At 45.0% G+C, this 17664-nt stretch overlaps 1 pseudogene; it reads right to left on the bottom strand.

Moving 5' to 3' along the window:
• Positions 1 to 17192: 17192 nt before the first annotated feature.
• Positions 17193 to 17664, bottom strand: part of LOC147712943 (uncharacterized) — a 121182-nt pseudogene continuing 120710 nt past the window's right edge.

Genomic DNA, 17664 nt, shown 5'->3' with positions numbered 1-17664 from the left:
CCACCTCGGTGCCATCCAGATCTCGGCGCGTTGTGCTTCCTTCGGCCTACTGTAGCCACAAGTGCGGACGCAACTCAGCTGGATAGCGAGTGAAACACCAAGGGGCGCCCCACTGCAGCCGAGGAGCCTCCATCTTGGGGGCGACGCACAGCATCACATTGCTTTCTCAAACAGCCCCCACTGACTGACGCGACCTCACAGGCCAATGGGGCGCCCCACGCCGACTTTCGGCGCAGCATTGTAGGATGGCCACACCAGTGCGGCAACTTGCTGGACACCACCTCGGTGCCATCCGGATCTTGGCGCGTTGTGCTGCCTTCGGCCTACTGTAGCAGCAAGTGCGGGCGCAACTCTGCTGGACGGCGAGTGAAACGGTAAGGGGCGCACATCAGGTGCCTCCACCTGGGGAGGCGAGAGAGGCCAGTTTGCGCCACCTCCCCCCCCTCAGGCACCCCACGCCGACTTTCGGCGCAGCATTGCAGGTTGGCCACACCAGTGCAACTTGCTGGACACCACCTCGGTGCCATCCGGATCTCGGCGCGTTGTGCTGCCTTCGGCCTATTCGCACATCGGTCCGCTACTGACGCCGCCTCACGTGCCAACAGATTTTCTACGCTTTTTATAGCAGCGCGTAACGTAAGCATAACAGGTCATGTGACTTCTTTAGAAAACTTTTCATTGGTTCATTTTACTTTTGGTTTCCTAATGATGAAAGGCTTGATCATATGACCTAAAAATAACACTTTTCATTGGATTAAAAGAATTTTTTTTCCCAAACGATGAAAGCCCCACCTTGTTTCTAGATGCTTCAGACTGAAGCTGGCGTCAGCCTGAGAGCACCACCATCTCGTGGCTCCGTCGTGGTCATTCCGCGAGCAATCATGGCAGCCGCTCCCCACCGGAAGCCTGCAGGAGTCGGGAGCCCCCAAGACTTTTGTAAAATCTTCAAGGCTCAGGGGACGTCTGAGTTCCAAGGTGTCCCAGGGCCATTTTAGTGTACCAGGCCCAAATCCGAAGAGCCGTCCGCCATTTTAAGAGTCCTGTGGCAGCCGCCTATCACTGCACCGCAAGAGTGGGCGCAACTCAACTACATGGTGAGCGAGACGCTGTAGCCGCAAGAGCGGGCGATAAACAGCTGAATGGAGGATGAGGCACAGTGTAGCAAAAGCGGGCGGAATGGCAACTGAAACGGTAAAGGGGCGCCCCAGTACAGCAGACGAGCCTCCACCTGGGGAGACCCGTTCACGCCGCCCCCCCCCCCCCGGGGGCGCCCCACGCCGTTTTTCGGAGCAGCATTGTAGGATGCCAAAACCAGTGCGACAACTTACTGGACATCACCTGGGTGCCATCCACATCTCAGCGCGTTCTGCTGCCTTGGGACTATTCGCACAACAGACCGCTACTGACGATGCCTCCCCGCGCACCCCCCAGGACGTCCCACGCTGTTTTTCGGAGCTGAATTGTAGGATACCAAAAACCAGTGCGGCACCCAGGTAACATCACCTGGGTGCCGTCCAGAACTCAGCACGTTGTGCTGCCTTGGGACTATTCGCACAAAACACAGCTACTGACCATTGTTGCTTCTTTTTCAAAAAAATGTTTAAATGTATTTACTGCTTTTGTTGCCTTCTATATATTTATAAGTTATTAAAGTGTTATAATCCTACTTTGTTGGAGTGCTATATATTTTTAATGTGACACATAATTGTAAAAACTTTGATGTACAAAGAGGCATCCCTGGAATCTTCCGCTTCAGGCTCGGTCCCACACACCCTCACAGTGAGAATCCCCTCCCCAAGCACAATACAGGATGGTTATCAGATAGTAGGAACGCGTGTGGTGTGACGGATCTCATCGGGTGGGGGCCTTGATCTACTGTAACTCCTTTGAAGAGGGGTGATTCTCTACAGCTGGGGCCATAAACTACATCTGCAGGGCTAGGTGATAGCCTGGGACCGGCCTGGACAATCGGACACAGAGGAAGAGGAGTGTCAGAGGGTGCGGTAGTGAATAGGGTGAAAGGGTGGTGTCGGGCGGGCACAGGGTGTGATTCTCAGGGAAGAGCAGCGCACATGGGAGGAGGTTTCTGGCCCATGTGTAGTACATTGTTAGTTCTTTGTGGGTTGTCTTTCTAGTCTTCTTGGGAATGCTTACTTCTTCTATTCTATATTCCATGTTCTACTCTGCCTTCTCTCTGTGTATTCCACATGCATGAGAGAGAGAGCGGGGGTGACCAGTGCGTGGGGGAGATGCTTGCGAGGGTGGGGAGCCATGCTGAGGATCGGCGGCGTGCAGAGAGTGGGTCTGGTCAAGGCATCTAAAATGGCTGCCGTGCTCAACAAAAGTGTGGCATTGCAGAAAAGACAAGATGGCGCAGACAATGTTTATCAATAAGGATTAATTTATAACAATTATTTTTAACAAAATATTTACTCGCAGTGACAAAATGGCGGTCAACAGTTCCTGATTTCCATCGAATCGAACGTTAACAAAACGCTCACGCACAGCCGCTGGAAGACATGTATCAACATATATGAGCCTCCTCAGCCACCCTCAGAAAACAAAAGGGGTCAGGATACGTCTCGCGTACCCCCTTATACCTAGTAATTTAATGAAATTGAAACACAAAATGGCGAATTCACGTTTCGCTACCAGTTTGCGACCCGGTTCCTCCTCTTGTCTCTCGATCCTACCGACAGACAAGATGGCGGCCGCACCGGACTGTTTAGAATGTTGACAGACACCGGAGAGCCAATCTGCTTCGCTACGCAAAGCTCCGTTACGCGAAAAGTACGCGATCTGGAGAGCTATCTGGGACGCTGTCACAGATATATCTGTTTTTTAAACGTTAATTTCTCAAAATCCACTGGAGCACATATATTGAGACCCAGCAAAGGCACATCGGGCTAACAGTTCCTATAATTTTGCCAAGTTTCGTGCAAATCCATTCAGCCGTTAGTTTGCGACCCGGTTCGCGAACCGAGAAGCGCTTCTACCGTGAAAAATCAATTTTTTTTTATTTTCCCCACGGGACCCTTAAATAACCCCAACATCATTCCTAGGGGGTCAAGAGGGGTCTACCTTGCCCCCTTTCATTAAATTCCCCCTTCGTTTTTCACCTCTTCTTGTCTCTCGATCCTACCGAGAGACAAGATGGCGGTCGCACTGGACTGTTTAGAATGTTGACAGACAACGGAGAGCCAATCAGCATCGCTTCGCAAAGCTCCGTGACGCGAAAAGTACGCGATCTGGAGCGCTATCTGGGATGCTGTCACAGATATATACATTTTTTAAAACGTTAATTTCTCAAAATCCACTGAAGCACATATATTGAGACCCAGCAAAGGCACATCGGGCTAACAGTCCCTACAATTTTGCCAAGTTTTGTGCAAATCCATTCAGCCGTTCGAGCTAAAAGTGAGGCCAAACGCCCTATGGAAATTAACATGGGAAAAACGCGTTTTGGGACCCCCCTTTTTTCTCGGCCCCCCCTTGACGAACCCCCCCCCCAAATTTTCAGGGGCTGCTCAGAAACAAAATGTGCCATTTTCCTGAAAATTTCAGCCGATTCCGTCCACAAACGCCAAAGTTATTAGACATAGAATTTTCAAAAGTTCCATAGAGAAATAATCCTAACTATATATACCTTCTGGCTATCGCCAGTAGGTAATAGATATATATATATATATATATATATACAACAAGGTGGGTGCTTACCGCCGAAACGCGTCAAGCAGCCTAATGAGTGAATAAAACTTATTTGGGATCATCTATTTCACGGAGTCAGTGCCTTACTTGCATGCTGAAGTTTGGAGTGTTCCTGATATATATATATATATATATATATATATATATATATATATATATATATATATATATATATATATATATATATATATATATATATATATATATATATATATATATATATATATATATATTACCTACTAGCTGTCCCCAGTAGGTAGATATAGGGGTCGTTTATGATTGCGGTGATTCCGCATCCTCCGGGCCGGTGGAAGCCACCGGCGGCCTGCAGGATGCGGATTCACCGCTGCGGACCCTAAAAAACACCCCCCGCCAGATCATGATGGCGGTGGGATCAGCGGTGGATGGCAGGTCCGTCTGCCCCTGATCCGCGGAGTGTTGCCCGCAATTTGGTGCCGGTGTCTGCAAGACACCGCCAGCCAAATTACAATGTGTGTGCAAACATGCTTTTCGGCGGCTGATTTTCTGCCGTGGAAAAGCATGTGGAGATTTGCTTCTGGGGGACCCTTGCGGGCCCCCAGGGTGTCTGGGGGTGCACATGGGGAGTACCTATGGTACTCCTCTTCATCTGCATGCACAAAGCGGCAGGCACCGCAAAGCATGCATTTTTAACCTTGCGGCGGGTGCTGCTTCAAGCAGCACCCGCCGCAAGGTTAAAGATACGGGATGTGGCAGTCACATCCTAATTGCTATGGAGGGACCACCGCTGCCCCTGTGGACGGTTCCTCCACCTCGTGGTGGCGGACAGACGCAGGTCCGTCCGCCATCCTAATAGGCCTCACTGTTAGGACCTAGTTTCTATAGTAAATCCACAACATTCTATTTGGAATACCTTTGGCGCTGGTGGACGAATCTTAGCGAAATTCTTCAAGAAAATGGCTTGCTCCTCTTTGCTCCTTCCCTGGAAGTTTGGGGGTGATTCGTCAAGTGGGGGCCAAAAAAAAGGGGGTCCCAAAACGTGTTTTGCCCATGCAATTTTCCATATGGACCTTTAGCCAGGGCTACAGCCAGAATGGCTGAACGGAATTACACCAAATTTGAAAAAAAAGGTTGTGTTCGGCTCGCAGATTGTGCTTTTTGTTAAATGGTGTAAATCCGTTCAGTAGTTCCTGAGAAAATCAAAAGTAAAATCATAGTGATATCTAGAGGCGAAGTACCGTACGCTTCCAATTACGAGCACAAATTGCATGCTAATTGGCTGTCAACTGTCTGTCAACACTCCAAACCAGGAAGTGTTGGCAGCCATCTTGTGCCTCGGTAGAACAGGGAAACAACGGTGAAAACGAAGAAAAGGGGGCAGGGTAGAAACACCTCGACCCCCCAGGCCTCTTTAAATCGCGGAATACGCGTATGATACGTGTACACTGCCGATCCCCCCCGGGCCCCTGACGTGATTGCAGAGGGGGAACTAATTCCCCCTGAATAGTGACGGTCCCTGGGGGCCAAGTAGCCCACCAGGAACCTCCAGTATGCACTAGGGGGCTGCCTTGCAGAGACGTATAAAGAGGCCTCGCCCCTTTTTACACCTCTCTGCAACGCAGCTCCCTGGCACATTCTGGAGGTTCCTGGTGGGCTAGTTGGCCCCCAGAGACCCCCGGTATTCAAGGGGAATTAGATCCCCCTCTGCAAACGCGCCAGGGGGCTGCCTTGCAGAGACGTGTAAAGAGGCCACACCCCTTTTTACACCTCTCTGCAAGGCAGCTTCCTGGCGCATACGGGAGGTTCATGGTGGGCTAGTTGGCCTCCAGGGACCCCCAGTATTCAATGGGAATTAGTTCCCCCTCTGCAAACGCGCCAGGGGGCGCGTTAGCAGAGTGGTTCAATCCGTCACCTCAAGGGCTGCCCCCTCCCTGAACCACTCTGCAAACGTGCCCCCTTGCACGTTTGCAGAGGGGAAAGTAATTTCCCATGAATACTGGGGGTCCCTGGGGGCCAACTAGCTCACCAGGAACCTCCGGTGAGCGCCACGGAGCTGCTTTGCACAGTGTTGTCAAAAGGGGATTGTTTTTGATACGTGCAGGGAACGCGTACCCTGCCGATCCGAAAAAAAACATTAAGGCACCACTCTGCAAACGCCCCCCTGGAACATTTGCAGAGGGGGAAATGATCCCCTTGAATACTGGGGGTCCCTGGGGGCCAAGTAGCCTACCAGGAACCTCCAGTATGTGCTAGGGGGCTGCCTTCCAGAGACGTGTAAAGAGGTCATGCCCCTTTTTACTCCACTCTGCAACAAAGCCCCCTGGCGCATTCTGGAGGTTCCTGGTGGGCTAGTTGGCCCCCAGGGACCCCCAGTATTCAAGGGGAATTAGTTCCCCTCCGCAAATGCGCTAGAGGGCTGCCTTGCAGAGACGTGTTAAGAGGCCACACTACTTTTTGCACCTCTCTGCAAGGCAGCCCCCTGGGAATACTGGAGGTTCCTGGTGGGCTAGTTTGCCTCCAGGGACCCCCAGTATTCAAGGGGAATTAGTTCTCCCTCTGCAAACGTGCCAGGGGTCGCATTTGCAGAGTGGTGCAATCCGTCACCTCAAGGCCTGCCCCCTCCCTGCACCACTCTGCAAACGCTCCCCCTTGCGCATTTTCAGAGGGGAAAATAATTTCCCATGAATACTGGGGGTCCCTGGGGGCCAACTAGCTCACCAGGAACCTCCAGTATGCGCCAGGGGGCTGCGTTGCAGAGAGGTGTTATGAGGCCGTCCCTTTTTACACCTCTCTGCAAGGCAGCCTCCTGGCACGTTTGCAGAGGGGGAACTAATTCCCCTTGCATTCTGGTGGACCCCGGATGTCAACTAGTCCAGCAGGAACCTCCAGTAAGTGCCACGGAGCTGCTTTGCAGAGTGTTGTAAAAAGGGGTGTGGCCTCATTACACCTCTCTGCAATGCAGCTCCCTGGCGCATACTGGAGGTTCCCTGTGGGCCAGTTGGCCCTCAGGGACCCCCAATATGCAAATTGAATTGGTTTCCCCTTTGTAAACGCGCCAGGGGGCTGTGTTGCAGAGAGGTGTAAAAAGGGGCATGGCCTCAGAACAGCTCTCTGCAATGCAGCCCCCTGGTGCATACTGGAGGTTCCTGCTGGGCTAGCTGACCCCCAGGGACCACCAATATGCAAGGGGAATTAGTTCTCCCTCTGCAGACGTGCCAGAAGGTTGCCTTGCAGAGAGGTGTAAAAAGGGGTGGGCCTCAGAACACCTCTCTGCAACGCAGCTCCCTGGTGCATACTGGAGGTTCCTGCTGGGCTAGTTGACCCCCAGGGTCCACCAGTATGCAAGGGGAATTAGTTCCCCCTCTGCAAACGCGCCAGGGGTCTGCCTTGCAGAGAGGTGTAAAAAGGGGCGGGCCTCATTACACCTCCGTGCAACGCAGCCCCTTGGCTCATACTGGAGGTTCCTGGTGGGCTAGTTGGCCCCCAGGGACCCCCAGTATGCAAGGGGAATTAGTACCCCCTCTGCAAACGTGCCAGGGGGCTGTGTTGCAGAGAGGTGTAATGAGGCCATGCCCCTTTTTACACCATTCTGCAACGCAGCCCCCTGGCGCATACTGGAGGTTCCTGGTGGGCTAGTTGGCCTCCAGGGACCCCCAGTATGCAAGGGGACTTAATCCCCAACTTAGAATGGGCTACGGGGTGCGTTTGCACAGTGGTGAAGTTAGGGGGCGGGGCTTGAGGTGATATCTGTGCAAACATGCCCTGTTGCGCGTTTTAAGTTGGGAAATTAATTCCTCTTCAATCCAGAGGTCCCCTAGGGCACCACTAGTCCAACTGGTAACTCCAATAAGAGCCACGGACCTGCGCTGCAGAGTTTTGTAAAAAGGGGGTGTGCCCTCTGAACACCTCTTTGCAACACAGCTCCCTGGCACATACTGGAGGTACCTGGTGGGCTAGTTGGCTCACGGGATTGAAGAGGTATTAATTACCCAATCTAAAACATACCACAGGGCGTGTTTGCACACATGTCACCTCAGGCCCCGCCCCCTTCCTTCACTATTGAGCACAATATTCCTCTAAAATCAGCAGAACTACGAATTCCGATTTACACACCTGTTATCACGAGAGACGTCAGTGCTGCATCTTTGAGCCCAGTACGGACCCTGAAAAGTAAATCTAACCGTACTTACCAGTAACTTGTATTTATTTCCATAGGAATCTATTGTGTGGTTTTCACCAGAAAAGTTTCTAAGTGTCTATTTTTGAAACGTACAAATATTCCTCTGAAATCAGCCGAACTACAAATTCCGATTTACTCACCTGTTATCAGGAGAGACCTCAGGGCAGCATCTTTCAGCCCACTACTGTTCCTGAAAAGTAATTCTAACCATACTTACAGTAACTTGAATTTCCTTCCATAGGCTAACATTGACTGGTTTCATGTGGAAATTCTTCAAAGTGTGGCGTTTTGGAGCTTTAAAAAATTCCTTTAAAAGCAGCGGAACTTCGAATTCCGATTTACTCACCTGTTATCAGGAGAGACCTCAGTACTGCATCTTTGAGGCCAGTACTGATCCTGAAAATTTTAACCATACTTACCAGTAACTTGAATTTCCTTCCATTGGAATCCATTGTCTGGTTTTCACCAGAAAAGTTTCTGTGTCAATTCTCACGACTAAAAATATTGCTAAATAATCGCCTGTATGACTTAAACACATTCTTTCAACTGTTTACAGGAGATGCACCAGTGCTGGAACCTGGATCCACCTCTGAGTAAGAAAAAGTAATGATAACACTACTTGCCTGCTAAGTGAATTTCCTCCCATAGGATAACATTGGTGATTCTATGTGAAAAAATGTCTGTGTCAACTTTTAAAATACAATAATATTCCTTAAAAATCACTACTATAACTAAAACACTTTTACTCAACCAATTGCAGGAGATGTCCAAAGACTGAATCTTGGATCCAATCCAGTGGTTAGAAAAGTAATCCATAAAGTAACTAATTACATTTAGCTTGAAAAACACATTGAGGTCAATGTTGCATTGTGTTTGAAATAGAGTTGCCCATTGCAACAACTGTAACTACTGCACTTAAAAGTTTATTGCCTATTTGCAAAGTATTTAAACTGAAGTAATTCATTCTGAGAAAGTATATTTTCTAATGTAATGTATAATGTAATTACAATGTAATTTAAAAAATAAAATATCTAAAAATAAATAGTTTAAAAAATGTAGTAAATCAGTATAAAAAAAAATAACAATTAATACATTTAAAAATGAGGCTATAAAGACTATTGAGACCATAGAGACTGAGTTGGATGAAATGATTGAGATAGATAAAGATCTCGCAGACCCCACAGACTTTTATTCATTCTCAGAGGATATTAGCTGGTCAGGGGACACAGAGGGGGAGATTGATGAAGTGGAAGAAGATGTTGGATCAGTCACGAGTACGGAAAGCGATACAGACCTACGCACCAAGGGGTCACGTGACAGGAGGAAGACAGTACTAAAAAAGAAAAAGGGAGGGCACCATGGGGTAAATGACTTGGCAGGGGATTATACCCTAACAAACCACGGTCTGAACCAAAGCCACCCGCATCCTTCTCAAACACTTCAACCCCCAACTCAGGTATCCTTGGTGGACCAACCAGATCAGTCAGGGGCTACTTTAACCCAAGTTATGGATACAGTCTTACATGCCATTGCATCTCACCATGACGAAACATCTAAGGATGGACGAAAGGCACGGGCTACTTTACAAAAAGTGCAAGGTGTTGTCCGCAAGCTTTCTAAAACCGTACAGGCTTTCAATGATCGAATGACCGAGATGGAGGATCGAATAGTACCGAATGAAACAGAGACAGCAACGATAAATGAGCGAGTGGAAGCTCACGAAGCTGAACTGCAGGATGTAAGTTGGAAACTCAAAGATTGTGAAAATCGGCTATGTCGAAACAATCTATGCGTCCTTGGTATTCCTGAAAAAATCGAGGGGGAGGATTGTTGATTATTCATTATACAGCTTTTGCGCAACACCCTCCCTGAACTCTCCAGCTGGGATTGGAACTATGAGGCAAAGCGGGCCCACAGAGTTCCACTAACAGTAAAAACCACAGCAATAACAGGGAAATACCCAAGAGCGGTCCTAGTTTATTTCGGGAATTTCTCACTCCAACAGGCCATTTCGGATATAGTCACACACGACAAGCGCCGTGGCAGAGAGGCGATCTCATACTTTGTGGACCCAGACTTCTGCCACTTTATTGTGGAAAGGAGATGGCGCCTCAGACAGCTAATCAAGCCTTTTCAAGAGAAAAAAGCGGTGGTGTATTTGAACAATCCACCCAAACTAAAGATTATATACGGTGGTCAAACAAAGTACTTTACTTCAGAAATCAAGGCAAAAGAGTACTTAGAGAGCATAAAGTAAATATAATCATAACCTTTTGATTCTAGATCCTGTATTGATCCTGTATATAGACTTAATTTTTTTTTTTTTGCAGCACTGCAGGGTAGGGTAGCTCTGAATGCACTCAACACCACAGTATCGTGCAGGGGTGCGTTCAACGTATAAAAAAAAAATGAATAAGATAATGTATAATAATATTTAATTGACAATTTCACTAATATGATATCCTTGTATTATGAGATTAGTGATTAGCTTTTTGTTATCTCCTTTCTTTTTTTCTCCTTTCTCTTCCTGTTCTTCCTTTTCTCCTTCCACTTTCTACTTTCCATTTACTTTTTCACTTTTAACGACTCTTATAGAGTTTAGTTGCCTTTTTTTGGGAGGTAAGGGGGGAGGGTGTCAATGGGGTGGTTGGTGGGGGTGTGGGTGTAGGGGGGGGAAGCAACAAAAAAAGAGCAGGTTAAAGGATACAACCAACTCAGCAAACAGCATAATTGTTGTAGTAGTAAATGAGGTTCATTGCATGAAATCAAACAATTCTACATCTAGTCTGGCTTATGGAAGGACACTATGGATACCCTGGTGAAGTTAAAACTACGGTGTTGGAATGTAGCAGGACTTAACGACAGGCGGAAGAGGGCACAACTGTGTCAAACAATATATCAAAACTCATGGGATATCGTATGTTTACAGGAGACCCACATTCCAATAGGTGAAATAGATCAGTTAAAGATCCCTGGATTTAACATCCTGGTCTCAACCACGCAGACTTTTAAGACTAGAGGCGTAACCCTCTTAGCAAGGGCGAATTTGGGTAGACCAACGCGTAAAATGGCAGACCCCCACGGCAGGTGGACTATTATTCAGCTAGACATAGGTATCACCATCTGTTCGATCTACGGGTCAAATCTTGATGAGCCCACCTTGTTTAATGAGTTAGAACTTGAGATGGCAGCTTAGGCCGACACGCTCATAATATGCGGGGACTTTAACATAACGATGGGCCACTCAAAGAATAGACATGCAGGGCGCAAGCCCAAAGTATTTAGGGCAGTACAGCAATTGATGACCAGCTACAATTTAAGAGATATTTAGACACTGAAGAATAAAGGAGACCCTGGATATACATATTTTTCATATCCTCATAACAAATACATACGTATAGATTATATTCTGTCGACTGCTGACATTGCCCTAAATGCCGTTATAACTAAAGCCCCTAAGACGATATCAGACCATAACGTACTCTGTTTAGTATTTAAAGCTGCCAGGTACAAAAAAATATATTCTCATTGGTCATTCGATCGCAAGCTTCTTGCTAACCAGGAATATATAGCACATATAAGGCAATGGACTAAAGGGTGTACAGCTGTTACCACGGATTTTTTACAACGGATTCCATGACCACGGATTTTTTACAACGCAGGTCATGTTACAACGGATCCTTTTACAACGCTATTCACAACAACGCAGGTACTATTACATCGTAAGTATAATTATAGGTAAGTTTATCTTTTTTGGGATTTTTGGGTACAGGGGTATTTTTAGGTTTTAGGGCTGGGTTTGGGTTTTGGGGTACAGGGGTATTTTTAGGTTTTAGGGCTGGGTTTGGGTTTTGGGGTACAGGGGTATTTTTAGGTTTTAGGGCTGGGTTTGGGTTTTGGGGTACAGGGGTATTTTTAGGTTTTAGGGCTAGGTTTGGGTTTTGGGGTACAGAGGTATTTTTAGGTTTTAGGGCTAGGTTTGGGTTTTGGGGTACAGGGGTATTTTTAGGTTTTAGGGCTGGGTTTGCGTTTTGGGGTACAGGGGTATTTTTAGGTTTTAGGGCTGGGTTTGGGTTTTGGGGTACAGGGGTATGTTTAGGTTTTAGGGCTGGGCTTGGGTTTTGGGGTACAGGGGTATTTTTAGGTTTTAGGGCTGGGTTTGGGTTTTGGGGTACAGGGGTATGTTTAGGTTTTAGGGCTGGGCTTGGGTTTTGGGGTACAGGGTTATTTTTAATATATATTTACAATTTAAAAAATTAAAATTAATTGTATTAATATATGTTTTATTTTTTTAATAATAAATAATTTAAATTAATAATACATTAATAATTATTTACTTTAAATATTAATTTTATTTACTTACCTGTAATTATACTTAAATGTAATGGTATTCGGTTGTAATAGTACCTGCGTTGTAGTGAATTGCGTTGTAAAGGGATCCGTTGTAACATGAACTGCGTTGTAATGGATCCGTGGTCATGGTATGCGTTGTAAAAGGACGCGTTGTAACATCATATATCCGACTAAAGAGTTTTTTGACCTTAATCAATACAGCGCTTCTAGGGTAATCGTTTGGGACTGCTATAAAGCAGCTCTAAGGAGTGAAACTGTCTCTTTTGTAGCTATGCGTAAAAAAGACTGAGACACGCCGGCTGCACAATTAGACAACGAACTAACAAATTTAGAACAACTACATGCCACCCAGATTCATCTTGGGGAACAAGCAGAAAATACTCTCTGTAAGATTTTAGTTCTAAAAGCCGAGATCAATAGAGATCTTTCACAAAGCCGCAGAAATTCTCCAGGTAAATCGGAATAAAATATATGAAACCCGAGAAAATGTGGGGAAACATCTGGCTCTTAGAACTCGCCAGAAGCAATCATACAATTCCATCCAAACCATTGCATATGGAGGACAGAAACATACTTCCCCTGAAGGTATAGCAGCGTCATTCCAAGACTATTATCGGAAGCTATATCAAAATGAAGATCCACAGTTAACACCTGATACTAAAGAGTTCCTGAATAATTGGCTTATAGAGACAAATCTTGGTAAAATTATTGATGAAACAACGAGAGAAGATCTCGAAAAAGAAGTTTCTAGAACGGAGGTAGAATTAGCCCTAGCAGAATTAGCTACAGGAAAAGCAGCCGGGCCGGACAGAATACCCTTTGATCTGTTTAAAATCCTTGGTAATTTAATCATCCCTTTCCTCTATGATCTTTTTCTCGGGGTGCTATGGCAAGGTAAACCCCCTGAATCCTGGAAACACACCAACATAGCCATTTTTTCAAAAAAATATAAACCACCGGAACAAACCTCTTCATACCGCCCAATTTCCCTCATCAACTCAGACTCAAAGATATACTCCAAAATCTTCGCCAACCGTCTCAGTAGGATTGTCGAACACCTGGTCTCCCCATGGCAGCACAGCTTTATTCCCGGTAAGAGCACGATAGACCATACCCGTAGTGGGAGTAGAGGGAGGCCAGATGTCGATGATCCTATTGGATGCGGAAAAGGCCTTTGACCGGGTCTCATGGCAATTCCTCTGGGAGGTACTAGCAGTAAACAACTTTGGCCCGGTCTTTAAAAAATCTATTAAGGCCCTCTATGTTGATCCTAAGGCAAGAATTATGGTAGGGGGTAGCGAATCAGAGCTGGTTAACATCCAAAGGGGCACACGGCAAGGTTGCCCGTGCTCCCCGCTACTCTTTGCCCTCTACATCAACCCACTTATCCTTAAACTTATAACTTCACCAACAATCGAACCAGTTAAGGTAGGTTCGTATAGTACTAAAGTACTGGCCTACGCCGACGACGTGGCGGTACTAACACCGAACCCCACAGAGGCGATTGTTGAGATTGAGGAAATTACACGGTCTTTTGGCTCATATTCGGGATATTCCCTGAATAGGGATAAAACCATGGTCATTTGCACCGAGAATACGTCTTTTGTCAGCCAATACAGAGTCAACAATGCAAAATATCTGGGGGAGAATATCTCACCTAAAATTAGCGAAACTAACCAGCTAAACTATGATCCGCTTATTTAGAAAGTAAAAATTGACCTACTTAGAGTTAATAATCTCCATCTCTCTATAATAGGTAGGGGAAACTACATTAAAATGAGCGTATTCCCAAAAATATTATATCTATTTCGGGCAATTCCCCTCTTGGTCAATAATGATACAATCAAAACATTAGATTCAACTATTTCGAGATTTGTCTGGAATTACGGCAATGTTAGGAGAGCACTCCCTAAACTAACACTACCATACTCTAGAGGCGGCTTAGCAATACCAAATTTAACATATTACTTATGGGCAACCCTCCTGCAACAAATGACCATCCTATTTACTGCTCGAGTTCCAGTAGACACCAATCGGGATCAGGCTATACCCTCAATATACGAATTATTATTAGGAATTAAGGCCAGAGGCCTACTGCTAAAACAAGTCGAGCCATCCTACTTCAAAAAGATTAAATTCAAGATCTTTATAGATGCTTTTAAAATCTGGAAACAAACCACTAAATTACTGACAATATCAAGGTATACCAAATACACACCCCAATGGCAGAGCTCAATCATTCCGCACCACCTTAATGATAGTACTTCTGGGAGGTGGGAGAGATTAGGCCTAGTAACAGTTGGAGATTTCCTAAGCAGAGAATGTAAACCTACTTTCGAAGAGCTTTGTGTAAAGTATCATATCCCCCGCACTGATTACTTGAAATGTATACAAATCTCTACCTCTCTTAGACAGTCGATATCAACTATAGACTTAAAAACAATACCGCTATTAAACCTTATAGGCAAACAGACAACTAGGATAGGCAACATTGATGATTTATTTATAAGGAATCATACTGATGATCTCGAACAAACGGAAAAAAACTGGGCCAATAAACTGAATAATGAAAACATTGATATAGATATGTCCCTAATCTTATTATCTAAAGTACTGTTGGCCTCAAATCTGAAGGCTCAAACCTACAAAACAATATACGACCTATACTTTACCCCTGCTAAATTATTTACTTGGGGTAAAAGAGCACATGACCAATGCCCAAGATGCTCACTAGGTCCAGCTAATCTTATTCACATGCTTGCTGAATGCCCAAAATTAGATGAGATTAAAAAAGGTATAGCTAAGTACTGGGCCGAAATTTTCGGCCATGAATTAAGAACATCAACAACTCTTTTTGTCCTAGGTTATGACGACTCCCTTGGGCATAGTAATGAAGAAATCTTGGCTATTTTTGCTGGCACTGCTGTCTATAGGATTATCCTGGCAGCGTGGTGGAAGGACCCAGGCGCTCCCACTTTTCAGGGCTGGCTGAATACATTATTAGGTATATACAAGCAAGAGGCAGCAATCTATAGAACCAGAGGCAAAAAATCGAGATTACTTGGTGAGCAGATATGGGCTCCAGTTGCGACCTGGTTTGAGAACCACAGAAACACATAGCCCTTCTAATAAAAAAGCATTGTATAAAAGTATTTTTGAAGGTCGCCCCCCATATAAAGTCATTTTATTCATATCTTCCCTTCCATGCTTGGAACACACTGGAGAATCTACATGAAGTGACTGTGAAACGAACCATGTACTGTTGTACTACTCACCTAGTTTAATATCTCTGTTTAGAATGAATAATGTACTGATTCTTCTTTTTTCTTTCTTTCTTTAACAGTCTTTTTGATGAACTTTTGTATACTTCTTATTTATACACATTGTACGTTACTAATCTCTCTGTTTTTGGTATGCACCTTTTGAACCTGCTCAAATAAGTAAAAAAAAATGGTCATTTACAAAACCTTCGAAATTCACAGAAAAAAACAATGGTTTCAGGCCTGATATAGTTAGGAATTAGCATTTAAAAAACCTTTGAAATTCCCTGAAAAAAACATAGGCTTCAGGCCTGATATAGTTTGGAATCAGCATTTAAAAAACCTTTGAGATTCACTGAAAAAACCATAGGGTTCAGGCCTGATATAGTTAGGAATTAGCATTTAAAAAACCTCAGAAATTCACTGAAATGTGATGTCATCAGTGATGTCATTTGAGATGTCATCAGTGATGTCACTGACCGTGTCATGAATGATGTAATATGTGACATCATCAGCAGTAGATTCCGGGCGCGCAAGATACAGTTAGTACAACTAACTATATCGAAGGAATTTCAATGGTTTTGTACGAGTGAAATGTCCAGCTAACTATAAAACCCCTAAAACCTACCGTTTTTTCAGTGAATTTCTAAGGTTTTTTAAATGCGAATTCCTAACTATACCAGGCCTTAAACCTATGTTTTTTTTCAGTGAATTTCAAAGGTTTTTTAAATGCTAATACCTAACTATATCAGGCCCGAAACCTTTGGTTTTTTCAGTGAATATATATATATATATATATATATATATATATATATATATATATATATATATATATATATATATATATTACCTACTGGCGATAGCCAGTAGGTATATATAGTTAGGACCTAGTTACCATAGGAAATCCGCAACATTCTATTGGGAATAACTTTGGCACCGATTGAGGAATCTGTGTGTAATTATCCTTAAAATTGCCTCGCTCAGCTCCGCTCCTTCCCCGAAAGTTTCGAGGGGATTCGTCAAGCGGAGGCTGAGAAAAAACGTGTTTTTCCCATGTTAATTTGCATTGGAAACGTGAGACACGGCTACAGCCCAAACGGCTGAATGGAATTACACCAAACTTGGCAAAATGGTAGGGACTGGCATGGAGATGTGCCTTTGCTATGTTTGGTGAAAATCCCTCCAGTAGTTTTTGCAAGAATTGAATGTGAAATGTAGCCCAATGCAATTTTCCATAGGACCTTTAGACATGGCTACAGCCCGAACGGCTGAATGGAATTACACCAAACTTGGCAAAATGGTAGAGACTGGTATGCAGTAGTGTCTTTTTTATATTTGGTGAAAATCGCTCCAGTATTTGTTGAGAAAATTGAATTTTCCCAAATTATATATCTACGGGCAGGACACCGTCTGCTCACGGTTCATGCACGGTCCTTGCACGGTCCTTGCACTTTGCACAGACCCTAGGGTGCGCGAGCAGAATTCTGATTGGCTTTTGGACGTCTGTCAACATTCCATTCAGTCGAGATGAGGAAGTGCTGTCCGCCATCTTGTTTTTATGGCAGAAGGTAGCTGTAAACAGAAGGCTCGTACTTGAAAAGGGGGCAGGGTAGAGATTCCTGAACCCCCCCGAGGTTTTGTCATGGGGTCTCTAAAGGACCCCGAAGATCAAAAAAAAATGTTTTCAAAATCGCAGGGTCCGGGCACCGTGCTCAGACGGTGGTCTAAAAAGACAAAAAAAATACATTTAAATAAGAAGTTTGAGTGTTTAGATGTTGGTTAAGTATTATATTGATTGGTGACTTTTTCACCTTTGGGTTTAAATAGGTGTTTTGTGGAGAGTTAGTATGGTAATAGATAAAGAGCAGTGGGTGTAGGTTGAAGATTATGTGAGTTTGAAAGTGTTGACATTTTGAACCAATTAAAATGTTACTTTGGTTTTGATTTTGTGTGTGACGAAATTTGATTGGCTAGGTTTCTGAATATGTATGATTTTAAATTTTGCGGAGTACGTGCTTGGTGCGATGCCATGTACGCGTACCCTGAACGTACCACGGGGAAAAACAAAAAAGAAATATTACTTTTGGGCCTGGGGGGTCCTTGAGGGACGCCCTGAGCAGGCCTAGGGGGTCAGGGTGCTTCTACCCTGCCCCCTTTGCGTGTTTTGCACCTTTGTTTCACTGC

This window comes from Lissotriton vulgaris, chromosome 5, assembly GCF_964263255.1.
Source record: "Lissotriton vulgaris chromosome 5, aLisVul1.2, whole genome shotgun sequence".
Classification (NCBI taxonomy): Eukaryota; Metazoa; Chordata; class Amphibia; order Caudata; family Salamandridae; genus Lissotriton; species Lissotriton vulgaris.
Note: the sequence above shows the minus strand (reverse complement) of the source record. Positions and strands in the feature narration are given on the sequence as shown.